The sequence below is a fragment of the Chroicocephalus ridibundus genome, chromosome 1, assembly GCF_963924245.1.
Source record: "Chroicocephalus ridibundus chromosome 1, bChrRid1.1, whole genome shotgun sequence".
Lineage (NCBI taxonomy): Eukaryota > Metazoa > Chordata > Aves > Charadriiformes > Laridae > Chroicocephalus > Chroicocephalus ridibundus.
Genome location: NC_086284.1, coordinates 213,636,987 through 213,650,364, shown reverse-complemented (window position 1 = coordinate 213,650,364; position 13,378 = coordinate 213,636,987). Strand labels below are relative to the sequence as shown.

The 13,378-nt window shown below is 44.2% G+C and overlaps 1 long non-coding RNA gene across 1 annotated transcript; it reads right to left on the bottom strand.

The window, feature by feature from the left end:
* Positions 1–886: 886 nt before the first annotated feature.
* Positions 887–13,375, bottom strand: LOC134510389 (uncharacterized). Its single transcript, XR_010069587.1, has 5 exons — positions 13,315–13,375; positions 12,673–12,822; positions 5,435–5,608; positions 3,515–3,621; positions 887–1,162 (listed from the first exon to the last, which is right to left on the bottom strand). It is a non-coding gene; the product is annotated as an uncharacterized LOC134510389 (long non-coding RNA).
* Between the last annotated feature and the right edge of the window lie 3 nt (positions 13,376–13,378).

Below are 13,378 nucleotides of genomic sequence, written 5' to 3'. Positions count from 1 at the left end.
CTGCTTTGAATTCATCTGACTACAGCTTGCAGGCAGGATAAGAGCTGCCTTTTTGTGGGCTCAGCTAGATCTTTCAGTATCTCAGCAGCCTATATGTAAAATGGGGCTGATCACTTTCCCCCCACCCCCCAGTATCCTTTATCTGTCTTGTCTCTGTAGACCGCAAGCTCTCAAGGGGAAAATTTGCTCTCTCAATGTGCACACTCAGTGTACAACAGCTGCTGTTGTACACAACAGCGTAGACTGGACTCATCTTTGATGTGGGATGATATGTAGCATCTGAGTTACAACAGCAAGAAAGTACATTAACAAAACAAGCAATAAACCTCAAAAATCTCTGTCCAAGGGAGGTTCCTGCAGTTTATTACAAATTCTCAGAAATCCTTGTTTGCGCTACAACAGAAAATACTTCATTTTTGAAGTGAAGACACTATGTAGCAAACTGTCAGCAGAGGGCAATAACACCACATCTTGCAGCAATTCCTGGTTATAGTGTTAGGCCAGTTCTGCCAGTGTTGTTTTTCTACTTGACTGCCCACAGGGAATGAGCCGCTGGTTAACCAGGCACGTCTCTCAACAGCAAGTGTGAGCAAGCACTGCTGGAAGTCATGCAAGTCATGGGTCTCAACTCTTTTCCCACTTTCCCTGCAGCCCCTGCCTTTCCATCCTCACTGATTATGTGGGAGGACCAGTAATCTGATAATCAAGACAAGTGACTCGGTACTAAGTTCTAGGAAGATCTTTGGAAGCAAGAGATCCTATTCTGCTTTCAGAATTACAGCTGTGAGAAATACAGATGTGCTTGGGGACCTGTAATATTCAGCAGAGCATGGTTTGAGAAAGCCTGGCTCTTACCGCTTTCCTAGGGAGTTTTAATTTTAGATCCAAATGAGCTTGTGTAGATTGGTAAGAGGTTCTGGAGGGTACAAGTGACTCAGAAAGACCTTCCAGGAGACTGGATCAGCAAGCCAGGCAGAAGAGGTGAGTGAAGTGGGACAATCATGCCTTCATGCCTCAGGTTTTCAGGAACGGGTGGCAATCCAGAGAATGAGCCTCCCAAACAGAGTTTAGCCAGCCAGGATCTCAGTGTCACCTCTTCCACTATCCGTAACAGGTGAACTAAGTGACACCATCTCTTCTCTCTGTGACTCAGTTTCCCCACCTGTAAAGGAAGTTATAAAGCTCTCTGTGACACACTAAAAGCAGTGAATGATAAAAAACTCATCAACTGTGCTACTCACAGCTTGGTGGTGAGCTAATATGCTTGTCACACTGCTGGCCCAGAGTCTCTGGGTACAGAAGAAAACTGCTGAAGGTGTTAGTCCAGATGGATTGTAAATGCCAAGGCACAGCAGGAACGGTTGAAAAATAAAAATATTCTCTCAACTCCTCTCCCAGCAGGAACAATATTGCAATTGTAATGCAGATATCCTGCCGAGTCATTCCATCCCTCAGGGCAGGTGAACACTTTGCAAGAGTCTGCAATGGTAATCATTAGACTATTGTAAATATTAAAGAATACAAATGCCAGGTGTCTCTTTATCTGAGCTTCAGCTTTACATCTGTCTTCATGAACAGAAAGAAAGCATGAACACCCATAATGATACCATTAATAATATTTGGAATTTCAGGGAACACTGTTTCTCAGCCTGAGTTAACAGATTCTCCCCAAATTTCCATAGTGTTGAAAAAGGATGGGGAGCAATTAAGTTGTTCAAAACCACCACAGTGAGGGAAGCCTATAACTTCAAACATCAAAAGAGCCAGTATACCAGGCTGTGCTGAAGCTGCAGAGGAATTCAAATAAACAACATTCAGTGACCAGCTCTGGAATGCAGTGAACCCAGCTAGGTCAACAAGCTCACCGATAAGCATGCAAGGTGACAAGTGGGGTCCAGCCCAGACTAAACCTGCAGGAGCCTGTAGTAATGGGGTAGAGGTTATGTCAGCTTTGTGCCCGGCAGCTTCTGGACAACTCTCACCAGCAGACTGAGCGGAAGCTGCAATTTAACTTCATCGCTTTTCACTACAAAGGCTCCACTCAGACCAGAGTCATCCCTGTCAGTCATGATTCAAAGCCTTTTCCACTAGACAACCCTCAGGCCTGTTGTACAATTGTGATCCCACACAGGTGAGACAGAGGTGATCTGTGCTCTCTGTTTCATTTTCCTCTCTGCCACTTCTGAACCTTCTCTGACTCAGTGTGGAGGCTTAAAGTGGTTCATGCAGAAGCCTTTCCAGACTATGGCCATCTGTAACCGCAGAAATTGAGCCTCCGCCAGTAATAACACTAAAAGCAAGCAATTGAAACTTTGAAACAAAACGCAAATGTTACCTCAGAGTGATAAGCAGCTATAATAACAGAACCGTCAAGACAGTATTTTAAGCCAAAAATGCACTAAAGAAATATTTTTGCAACCTTTTTTGAAATCTTTTCTTCAAAGAAGATAAAATGTTCATTTTAGGAAAAAGGTACTGAATACCTGTTTTAAGCAAAGTTATTTTTTTCTTCTTAGTTGAAAACCTACATCTTAAAGGGTTTAAACAAAAGTTTTACATGCATTTCCATATAGACGAGAAGAAAAAAAAACAACAAACCCAACATTCTTTTATGTGGACAGAGAGTTCCTGTTAAGGCAGTGGTTGCATAGAGGGTACAAAAATAGCTGGTAACACAAGTATATATGAGATGCTATTAAGAAATCAGGTGCTAATGAGACTGCTCATGACTGATTCACGACTGGCCTGTGGCTATTCCATGACAGCACTTCCAGGAGGTGTCTCTAACAGCCCTGAGTCAGATCACTGCCTCCGTGACAATCCTTCTGCAGGAAACTCCCTAGAGAAAAGCTGGCAAAGGCTTAAAGGCAAAGGAAGTAGGGTTTTCCCATGGTTTAGCTCTTCCAGCTGCAAGAACAGATCACAGAGGCAGCTTGGAGTGAGCACAGATAAACGCAGCCTGAGGAGTCTCTGTACACTGGCACAGGCAGGAACCTGTCAGCACTGTAAAGGTACAACAGATGGCCATGAGCCAGTTTTGCTCCTGTTGGTCCTTGAACTGACGTTGGCTCTGACACTCTTGTGATCTTGAACATTCGGGCCTAGAGGACAGACTCTTTATTGCCTGAATTAAAATCCTGCCCTCAGTTACCATAGGCAAGGTTAATGACTATAATTTATTAAAAGGCCTATAATGGCTTGTTAAATGATGTTGAAAATGGTAGTTTCATGAAAACAAGTTACAAAGTGTCCCAACAAACAAAGGGGACTGTACTTCCTTTTAAATGGAACAGTTACAAGCCATCCATTTGTCACTTCTTTTGGGCCAAGCACAACGCGTTAACATGTACCTACCATATACATATAGGTGCCCTATACCATACTGTTTGCTGATATGCCAAATGCCACTGTGTGATAGTTTCCTTCCCATCATCTGCACTCCACAGACTTCACAAAAATGGCACCTGTAGCAGAGCCTGCATGGAATGCAACAAGTGAAGTAGCTGTAAATTACCTCTCTCGCTGCTGTCTTCCTCTAGCAACGTGGTCTCAGTGAAGCAGCACCCTTCCCTGTGAGGACCAGCAAAGTATCCATAGGCATCACCTCCCAAGAGGCAAGGGCTGGCAAGAGAGGAAAGGATTAGTGCACAGGTGACCTCACCTGTTTGTACTGATTTTATTCATAAAACACTTTTATTGCTATTAAAGAAAAACTCGATATTAAAGACTGGCAATGTTACTTTGGTATTTAGCGTTTGCAAAAGACCCTGCATGGCTGGAACTCAAAAAAGCCTCCAGCATTCAAACAATTTTCTCCCGTTCCCAGGGTCATGTTCTCTCACTAGCCTATTGCAAATCTCCTGATATCCGGTGTCCGGAGTTTAGGTCCCCAGCCAAAAATTATATCCAAGCCCAGAGCTAATTGTCTAAGTTCCTTCTATAGTTATAAAGAGAAATAAATGCTTCAAAAGATCAAAACACCCAAAATGCTGGGAGGTACAGAGCTGCCTAGCAGTAACTGGTAGGAAACTGAGGTCTCTGAACACTTGACCTTCACCAGGCAACTCCTTGGGAGCTGGAGTCTGACGCATTGTCCTGAGCATAGGAATATTTTTAAAGACTACAGAAGGATCACTGTTTACCTCTTGAAATCCACAGAAGATGGTAAAATAAACTTTTAATGTTTATTTTGCACTTATATATATATAAGTGCATATAATGTTATATATAATGTTATTTTGCACTTATACATAGTGACTTCGCACTTATTTAAGGGCCTGAATATTGCTCTCATTTTGGTATGAGCCTTTTTTGATATACCTTTTTTTTCAGTCGGGAATGCCTCTCCCACTCCAGTTTGAGAGGTGCACATGACAGCAGTGTCCCGACCGTAGAAACTGAGCTGTTAGTGCAAGATCTGGTACTAATCGTCACACTACCTCTTCCATCTGTCTTTGCACAGCACCAAGAGGAAAAGGCTGGGGAGGAGCAGTAACAAATGTGCTTTCATTCCTCACTTTTAAGGGTGAGATTTCCCTTTTATAGGGTGATCTCTCAAATTATTTACTATTAGAGCCTGATATCTTCAATGGTACCTTCTTTTACCAAAAGAACAAATTATTCTGTAAAAATGCCAGTTCTTTGCTCATTGCCACTGCCAGCTGCATGCAAGTACAAAATTACAAAGCACTCACTTAGATGAAGTGAATACTTCATTAAACAATTAAGCAATAAGGCAGAACAAAGGCTGTGGTTTATAGGCCTTGTTCTGTAATTGTATCCTACAGCATTAGGAGAACCAATGCTCAAGTACAGGGTTGCCATTTAGGCTAGGATTATCCTCTAATAACCTTGTCCTGTGGGATTAGAGGACTGCCACGATGGGGAATTTTTGTATCCATCGATAGCAATATAAAATACGTGATTTGTCCTTGAAGATCTGGAGGTGAGGAGTTCCATCTGTCTTTCCTCTTTTCATCGTCTCACTGTAACGCCTTGATTAGAAGCTTTTATCTCTGCTTTCACTTTCTGAAGCATGAAGGTTATCCACCAGCCCAGTTTCTATGAAGGTACTGTACACAGAAACTCAATTCGTAAACAGGTATCACTGAGTCTCCCCAAATACACTGTGGCCACTTTGAGCCTGAGCAACACTGAGGATGGAAAACGTGTAAGCCACGATGTTGAACAAGGTTACTTTTGTGCTGAAATTTTCTGTTCAGCTCACACAGCATGCACATCTAGTGAACTTCCAGCTCAAACTGGGAGGCACCTACAGAGATAAGGCAGATGCAGGTTTAGATGGCTGATAAGCAGAGATTGTTTGGATTGCAGATGAAATTTAAATGTCTAAAGTCCATCTACATTCTGCTACAGAGGTCTAAACCCCTTTCTTGATCTAGTAAAGGCCTGATTCAGCTCCTAATGAACTTACTAGGATTTGTTCCACTGACTTGAAGCTGACCTTGGACAGAGCCCACAGCCCAACCAGAATCCTTTTCCAGAGCAGTTACAGAACATCCTGGATGACAATGGCAAGTCCTTTCCTCAAACATGACACATAAGGAATCCCTCCATGCTGCTCCCCTTCTCCATAAACCATTCAGTTCTGCTGAAACAGAAAATACAGCTTAAATGCAAAATACAGCTCACTGTATGACAGGACACCCTGTCCTTGGGAGCTGGAATTGAGATCATCCAGACTTGTATCACAGGCCAGTGGAAGACAATTAGAGGAATTCACTTTCAGTTCTAACAGGAATCAAACCAGAAAAAAAAAAACCAAACAAACAAAAAAACAACACAAAAAAACACAACCAAAAAATGCCAAAAAAACCAAACTCCAAACCATAAAACCCCAAAACAATTTAAAAAAAACAGGTTTATTTCCAAGTATATGTATTTTATGCTCTCATAGAATAAATCATCTTCTGTATTTCTTTGATTCTACTTGCATTCCTCCCCTTTGGAAATAATATGATTAGTATTTAATTCAATTCAGTGACATGTCTCCATTCCCCACAGGAAAATAAGTTGCATCCATTTCAATCTCGCTGACACTGGAAAATAACTAGCTGTCCATACTCATTGGGATGTATGGGAGAAGAAACTAACATTAAATGTCAGAAAACATATGTTCTAAATAGTAGAAGCCAGGGAACAGCTATTAGGTGTACTTTTCTATTGCATTAATGCTATAGGAACCTGGTAAAATTGGGCCACTTTGAACCAGATACTGCAAAACCGGCAGAAGGCTGTCCCACCCTCCTCTAAACAGGCAAAACATGAGAAAAGGGAAGTACTTGCTCTGAGAGTAGGATCTGCTGAAGAAAAAGCTGAAGGACTAGACCAAATAAAGGATTTAGGAGCCAAAACTAGAATTTAAGTGCAACTGAGGTACTGAATGCCAAAAATACACCCCAGCTCCCCTTTCTCTCCCCCCAGCTGAACTGCAGACGAACCTCAAGGACAGCACAACTCACTAGGTAACTTCTTACTCTGTAGAATTCTCCTCACACCTACAAATTTTGTCTCAGCAGTGAGGTACACTAACACCAAAAGTAACGTGAGGAGAGAAGTTAGGTCCAACTTACTAGGCAACTCCCTAGTATGCCTATCAGAGTAGGCTCTGGGGCCACCAGCAATGACGGAGGACATCACCTGATGGAGAGAGAAGGCAGTAGGAAGTCACAAAGGCAATATGGAGAGTTCTGGAGAGAGTGGGGGTCAAGAAGCACTGGTGGGGTGGGGGTGATGGTGGAGGAGGCAGAAGGAATGAGTTGGGAATCGTGAGATGGCCTCAGCAATACAGGAAGGAGATAAGGTATGGAAGAGACAAGGGGGCAGGGGTGAATCTGGGGCTACAGAAGACGACAAAAGGAAGAGTGTGAAGGCTGGCTGGAAAGAAGTTAATAACCACAGCTCTCGATGCCTCTGGGTCTGCTACTGTGCAGGTACAGAATGGCACTGGCCACAGTAGCTTCAGGGCTATTTCTCAATTAAGTTAGAACATAACCTGGAAATTAAATATTCTTCTGGCTTAATTGCAAATAGGACTAAATGCTAAAGGTGTTCCTAGAGAGTTTCCAATAAATGCTGACTGTCTCTGCTCTCCACAGATCCTATCTTGGCCATTTTTTACAGCAAGTGATGGTATCTCAAGTGCTTGTCTAGGAAGCGTCAGTCTAGGAGACTCAGCTGTCTCTCAACCATCTGACTGTTCCAACTCATCTCTCACTTTCCACACGTATACCCTAATCACCCAGGGGAGGAATGCAAGTTGCTCTCTGCAGTTCAGAGGACAGGATTTTAAACCTCCTATCTTTTCTTACGAGAAAGTTAACGCTTTTAGGTTTTTTGAAGCTTGGCTCACCACTTTTGGAGTTCCATATTCCTGTACCTATAGCAGCAGATCAGGTTTCAGAGGTTGATATCTGTCTCCCTCAACCTGAAGTTTGTTTTTGCCCCATGACATTCTAAACCAAATACAAAAATATCTGGGTAAAAAAAAGATACAAGCTCCTTCCAAAAACGTTCATAGAATCATAGAACAACCCAGGCTAGAAGGGACCTCAAAAGACCATCTGGTCCAGCCTTTCGTGGGAAAGGGAGCCCAGATGAGATTATTTAGCTCCCTGTCCAGTCACATATTGAAAAGCTCCAGCAATTTGAAGAAAAGACCTTCTTTGCTTTGGTCTTTACTGCTCAGCCCAGCCCTCAGGAGTCCCAGGCATTGGGGGAATTAATGGGGAAAGAAGAAGACTTCCCTTGGGTTGAGGAGGATCGAGTGAGGGATCAATTAGATCAATTAGATATTCACAAGTCCATGGGCCCTGATGGGATGCACCCAAGAGTGCTGAGGGAGCTGGTGGAAGTCATTGCTGGGCCGCTCTCCATCATCTTTGAAAGGTCCTGGAGAACAGGCGAGGTGCCTGAGGACTGGAGGAAAGCCAATGTCACTCCAGTCTTCAAAAAAGGCAAGAAGGAGGAGCCGGGGAACTACAGGCCAGTCACCCACACCTCCGTCCCTGGCAAGATGATGGAACAGCTCGTTCTGGGCATCATCTCAAGGCATGTGGAGGGAAAGAAAGCTATCAGAAGTACTCAACATGGATTCCCGGGAAATCATGTCTGACTAATCTGATAGCCTTCTATGATGGCATGACTGGATGGATAGATGAGGGGAGGGCAGTAGATGTGGTCTACCTTGACTTAAGCAAGGCGTTCGACATGGTCTCCCACAGCATCCTCATAGGAAAGCTTAGGAAAAGTGGGTTTGATGAATGGACAATAAGGTGGATAGATAACTGGTTGAAAGACAGAGCTCAGAGGGTAGTGATTAGGGGCACAGAGTCTAGTTGGAGGTCAGTAACGAGTGGTGTTCCCCAGGGGTCAGTACTGGGTCCAGTCCTCTTCAATGTATTCATCAATGACCTGGATGAGGGGATAGAGTGCACCCTCAGCAAGTTTGTTGATGACACAAAGCTGGGGGGGGGGGGTGGCTGACACACCGGAAGGCTGTGCCGCTGTACAGAGAGACCTGGACAGGCTGGAGATTTGGGCAAAGAGGAACCTTATGAAAGTCAATAAGGACAAGTGTAGGGCACTGCACTTGGGGAGGAATAACCCCATGCACCAGGACAGGTCGGGGGCTGACCTGCTGGAGAGCAGCTCAGCTGAAAGAGACCTGGGAGTCCTGGTGGACAACAGGATGACCATGAGCCAGCAATGTGCCCTTGTGGCGAAAAGGGCCAATGGCATCCTGGGGTGCATCAAGAAGAGTGTGGCCAGCAGGTCGAGGGAGGTCATCCTCCCCCTCTACTCTGCCCTGGTGAGGCCACACCTGGAGTGCTGTGTCCAGTTCTGGGCTCCCTGGTTCAAGAGGGACAGGGAACTGCTGGAGAGGGTGCAGCAGAGAGCTACCAAGATGATTAGGGGACTGGAACACCTCTCTTATGAAGAAAGACTGAGGGATTTTGGTCTCTTCAGTCTGGAAAAAAGAAGACAGAGGGGGGATCTCATCAACACTTATAAATACTGAAAGGGGGGGTGTCAGGAGGATGGAGCCAGGCGCTTTTCAGTGGTGCCTGGGGACAGGACAAGAGGTAATGGGCACAAACTTGAGCATAGGAAGTTCCACCTAAACATGAGGAGGAACTTCTTTACTTTGAGGGTGGCAGAGCACTGGCACAGGCTGCCCAGAGAGGTGGTGGAGTCTCCAACTCTGGAGACACTCAAAACCGACCTGGACGCGTTCCTGTGCAACCTGCTCTGGGTGACCCTGCTCTGGCAGAGAGTTGGACTAGATGATCTCCAGAGGTCCCTTCCAACCCTATGATTCTATGATTGCGATTCTACCAGGTTCCTTGGGAGGCTGTTCCAGTGACTGATTGTTCTCACTGTAAAATATGTCTTTCTTGTATCAAGATGAAACCTCTTCCAGTGAAACTTGGACCCCTTGCCCCTTGTCTTCTCTGTTTGGTTCCTTGTGAAGATACAGCCTCCACTCTCTTTGTAGCAGCCCTTTGAGTACTGGAATACTGTGATGAGGTTCCCCCTGAGCCTTCTCTTCTCCAGGGAGAAAAGACCTAATTCCTTCAGTCCTTCCTCACAGGGCAGGTTCTCCAGCCCTTTGATCATCTTCATTACCCTCCTTTGGACCCTCTCCAGTCTGTCCATGTCTTTCTTGAATTGCAGATAGCTGAATTGGTCACAGCACTCCAGGTGTAGTCTGACAAGCCCTGAGTAGAGAGGGATGACTCTATCTCTACTAGTAATGTCCCTGCAGATGCAGCCCAGGATCCGATTTGCCTTCATTGCTGCAGCAGTGCACTGATGACTTGCGTTCAGCTCGTTGTCCACCAGGACCCCCAGGTCCCTCTCAGCAAGACTGTGACCCAACCACATGGATCCTGGCCTGCACTGGGCCCTTGGGTTACGTTGTCATGTTGGGTTATGTTGCAGGACTTTGCACTTGCCTTTGTTAAATTTCATACAGTTTTTGCTAGTCCACTCTACCAGCCTGTCCAGGTGTCTCTCTAAGATGGCTCTCCCTTCTGACGTGTCCACCTCACCATCCAGTTTAGTGTCATCAGCAAACTTGGTGAGGGTGCTTTCCCCTCATCCAGAGTTGAACAGCATGGGGTTTGGTATCGAGAGAACCCACTTGTGATAGGCTGCCAGCTTGAGAAAAGACCATTGATCACCATCCTCTGAGTGTGGCCTGTGAGCCAATTTCTCACCCATCTCGCAGACCACCCATCCAATCTGTATTTTGCAGATTTGTCTTTTTTGTTTTAATAAAAATCACAACACAGACCTGACTAACAGCACCACAAAAGCCATTGAATTGGTAGAAGAGAGGCAGCAGTGACATCTGGGCTGGGATGTCATCTGAGTCACAGACAAATCCCAAAGTTTTGATTACTGTAAGTTTATCTCGCTGTTTGGAAATTCATTCTGCCAGCTAGGCACCGAAAGGCAAGGTGTGCTGTGACACCAAAGCTTTTCATTGGCTCTAGCTGTAAGTGCCTTGCCAAAACAAAGGACATGGTCAATCATGAGGAAAAGTTGTATAAATGAGTCATGAACCATATCTTGTGTGGGATTACTGATTGTAAACAGGAATAACAGTGTCTGTACACTTGTACAATACTTTGTACAATAAGCCATGGTCTTGTCCTGACGTTACCAACAGCCACTCTTACACAAATAACAAATCATAATACCATGTTTATCACAACAATAAGTCAACTATAATGACCATAAATGTTACTCAGCCTTCACTTTAGCTAAACCTTTTTCTTTCATGGTCATTTCATATCCTGGCACACATTTATTCCCTATTTCGTCTAGCTGTTGCCTTACATTCAAAATGTAAATTACCAGCTTTCTAAAACACGATTATTTTTTTTTACTTTATATACTCTGCCTCACACAAGGGGACTTTGTATTTTACTGTGGAGCTTTCTAAGCCTAATGAAATTCAAATGAAAAACAGATAGCTTTCTATCATTTTACATTTTCTTTCTGACTGCTCAGTTCTATCAATTGCTTATCAAACCCAGACCACGTGCAGAGGAAAAAAAAAAAAAGACCCTAAATGAAAACTATTTGTGAAGAAAGTCCAAAACAGGTGAATAAGATCCCCTTTGATCACAGTGGCTTAGTTCAGTGTGCCTGCTCTTGGCTATTTGCAGTAATAATTTATAACAAGTACATTCTGTGAGAAGAAACTTGAATTTTGGCCTGTAACACAAGGAAAAGGAGTCAGATTGCCAAGAGGAGTTTTGCAAACATGGGCTTGTTCTAGAGGCTCTGGTTTGCGCAGCATTTCCAGAGAGGCTGCAGAATGGGCTTCCCATACATAGGACTGTTCTGACACTGACAGTTGGGTATGTTGTGACATTGACATTGGAGTAAGACAGAAGAAGTTACAAATGCACATAAAATACTGTTTTGCTCTATTAAGTAGCAACCAGAAATGTCAGTATCACATGGTAATTAATGATTAATGTTAGAGGAAGGAGATGCCTGCCTAACATATTTTTAAACTGGTATAACAAGTTTTCACAGCGAAGAGGAGGGAAGTCCTCTATAATACATAGTAATGGGCTGTGTACTTGGAACTGTGCACCATAAATTTCACCACCTTCAGGACAGAATGTGTCAACACACAGTTGCTCTCCTAGAATGAAGTTAGTTTTGGGATTAGTAGTTGGTAATGCTGAAGAACGAGGAAAGAAGAAAAAACATACAAATGATGATCAAAAGGACAAAAAACTCTTTCAGACACACCTGGGGTAGAAAAATGTAGACAGAGCACATTTTTAACATAAGACTAGACATGATATTACAAGGTACTGAGAGTAAATCAAGAAATAAAGAAAATAACACTGTGGAGCTGACAAAGTCCTGGAACTCTAAGAGCTTTCCCAAGGTGATGTCCTACTCAGCAAGGAGAGTTTTAGCTTAGGCACGGTGAGTTAGCATATACTTACACATAATGCTGTAAGAATAATAGATGGAAGTTATCTAACATCCCACATCGATGAATGAATCTCAAAGCACTTTGCATCTGTGTATTGATGTCCCCACACTGGAAATCAGTAAAACGCATGCTTGCCTTTAAGTATATTCTTGAATTAAATATGTTTCCGGAAGAAAGATGTATTCTTTAACCAGAGTCTACATGTAGTAGACACCAGTCCCACTTTGCTCCTTGATGAAATATGGCACTTTCCTCTCCCGTGCTGTTGTGTATCAGATGTTACATGGGACAGTCACATGATCCTGTACCAAGCTGTTGGGAGAGCCAAGAATGAAAAACAGAGGTGGGATTCATCTAGCCTAACATTAGCAAGCCATGAACTAGGCCTTCAGTCAAGACAGACATGCAGGACTCTGGTCAGGCCTCACCACTCTACAACCACTGGAGACACGTTTCTTCACAGCATGATTTGTCCAACCTGTCTTAAGCTGGTGGAGATACCCTATCTCTCTTGACTGTAGAATTACCAGACAGCTTAGACACCAGCTTTAAAATAACCAAAAAATTATGTAAGGTAAATAAATCTCTTTTGGGGATCCCAACCATTTGCTCTCCTCCTGGGCATCACTCCTACCACTCTGGAGGACGCTCAAGAGAAAGTTGCAGATTGGGGATGGTCTTACCTTTTCCCTGCCCTTGGTGACCCACATTGCACAGCTCCTCCCCCTTCCCGGTTCTGTTATGCCATTTACTTTGGGAAGGGTTGCATCTTTTTGACACACCTCCATCTTCCAAAGTTTGAAGTACTTCTTGCTTTAGGAGCATTTCTGCCACTACAGCATGGGTGAGAAATAAGGAAATCAGGATAAAGTTTTTACAGTGCATTATAAATCAGATTGTTAATTTGATGGCTGCCATGGCCTTGCACATTGAAGAAGGGAGGGGACATAATTACTTGATAAATTCCAGCGAGTATGATGATATATTAGCAATAAATAAGAGTACAAATAGGCAGTATTTGTTATTGAGCTGTTAAATATGTGGGTGGCATAGATTAACAAGGCACCCAAACCCCTTTCCTTTCCTCATGCAAGAGGGAGGCTCAGGCAGGTCAGGCCAGTCATTTTTGACCCTCTGTTTTCATCTCTTTTACCCTCAACCTCTCCCGGAGGCTCAGTGGAGGGACAAGCCCCACAGACACCAGATCTGACACAATTCATCCCTCACGATCGGGGCCGCCCCCCTCTCACGATCGAGGCCGGGACCACCTCACAACCGGGGCCGGCCCTCCCGCCCTGAGGCGCCAGGGCTGGACAGGGTTTTACCTCAGGATTCTCAGCCGAAGCCCTCCATCCCACCAGAGCGTACCGCAGGCGGCCGCCCGTGAGG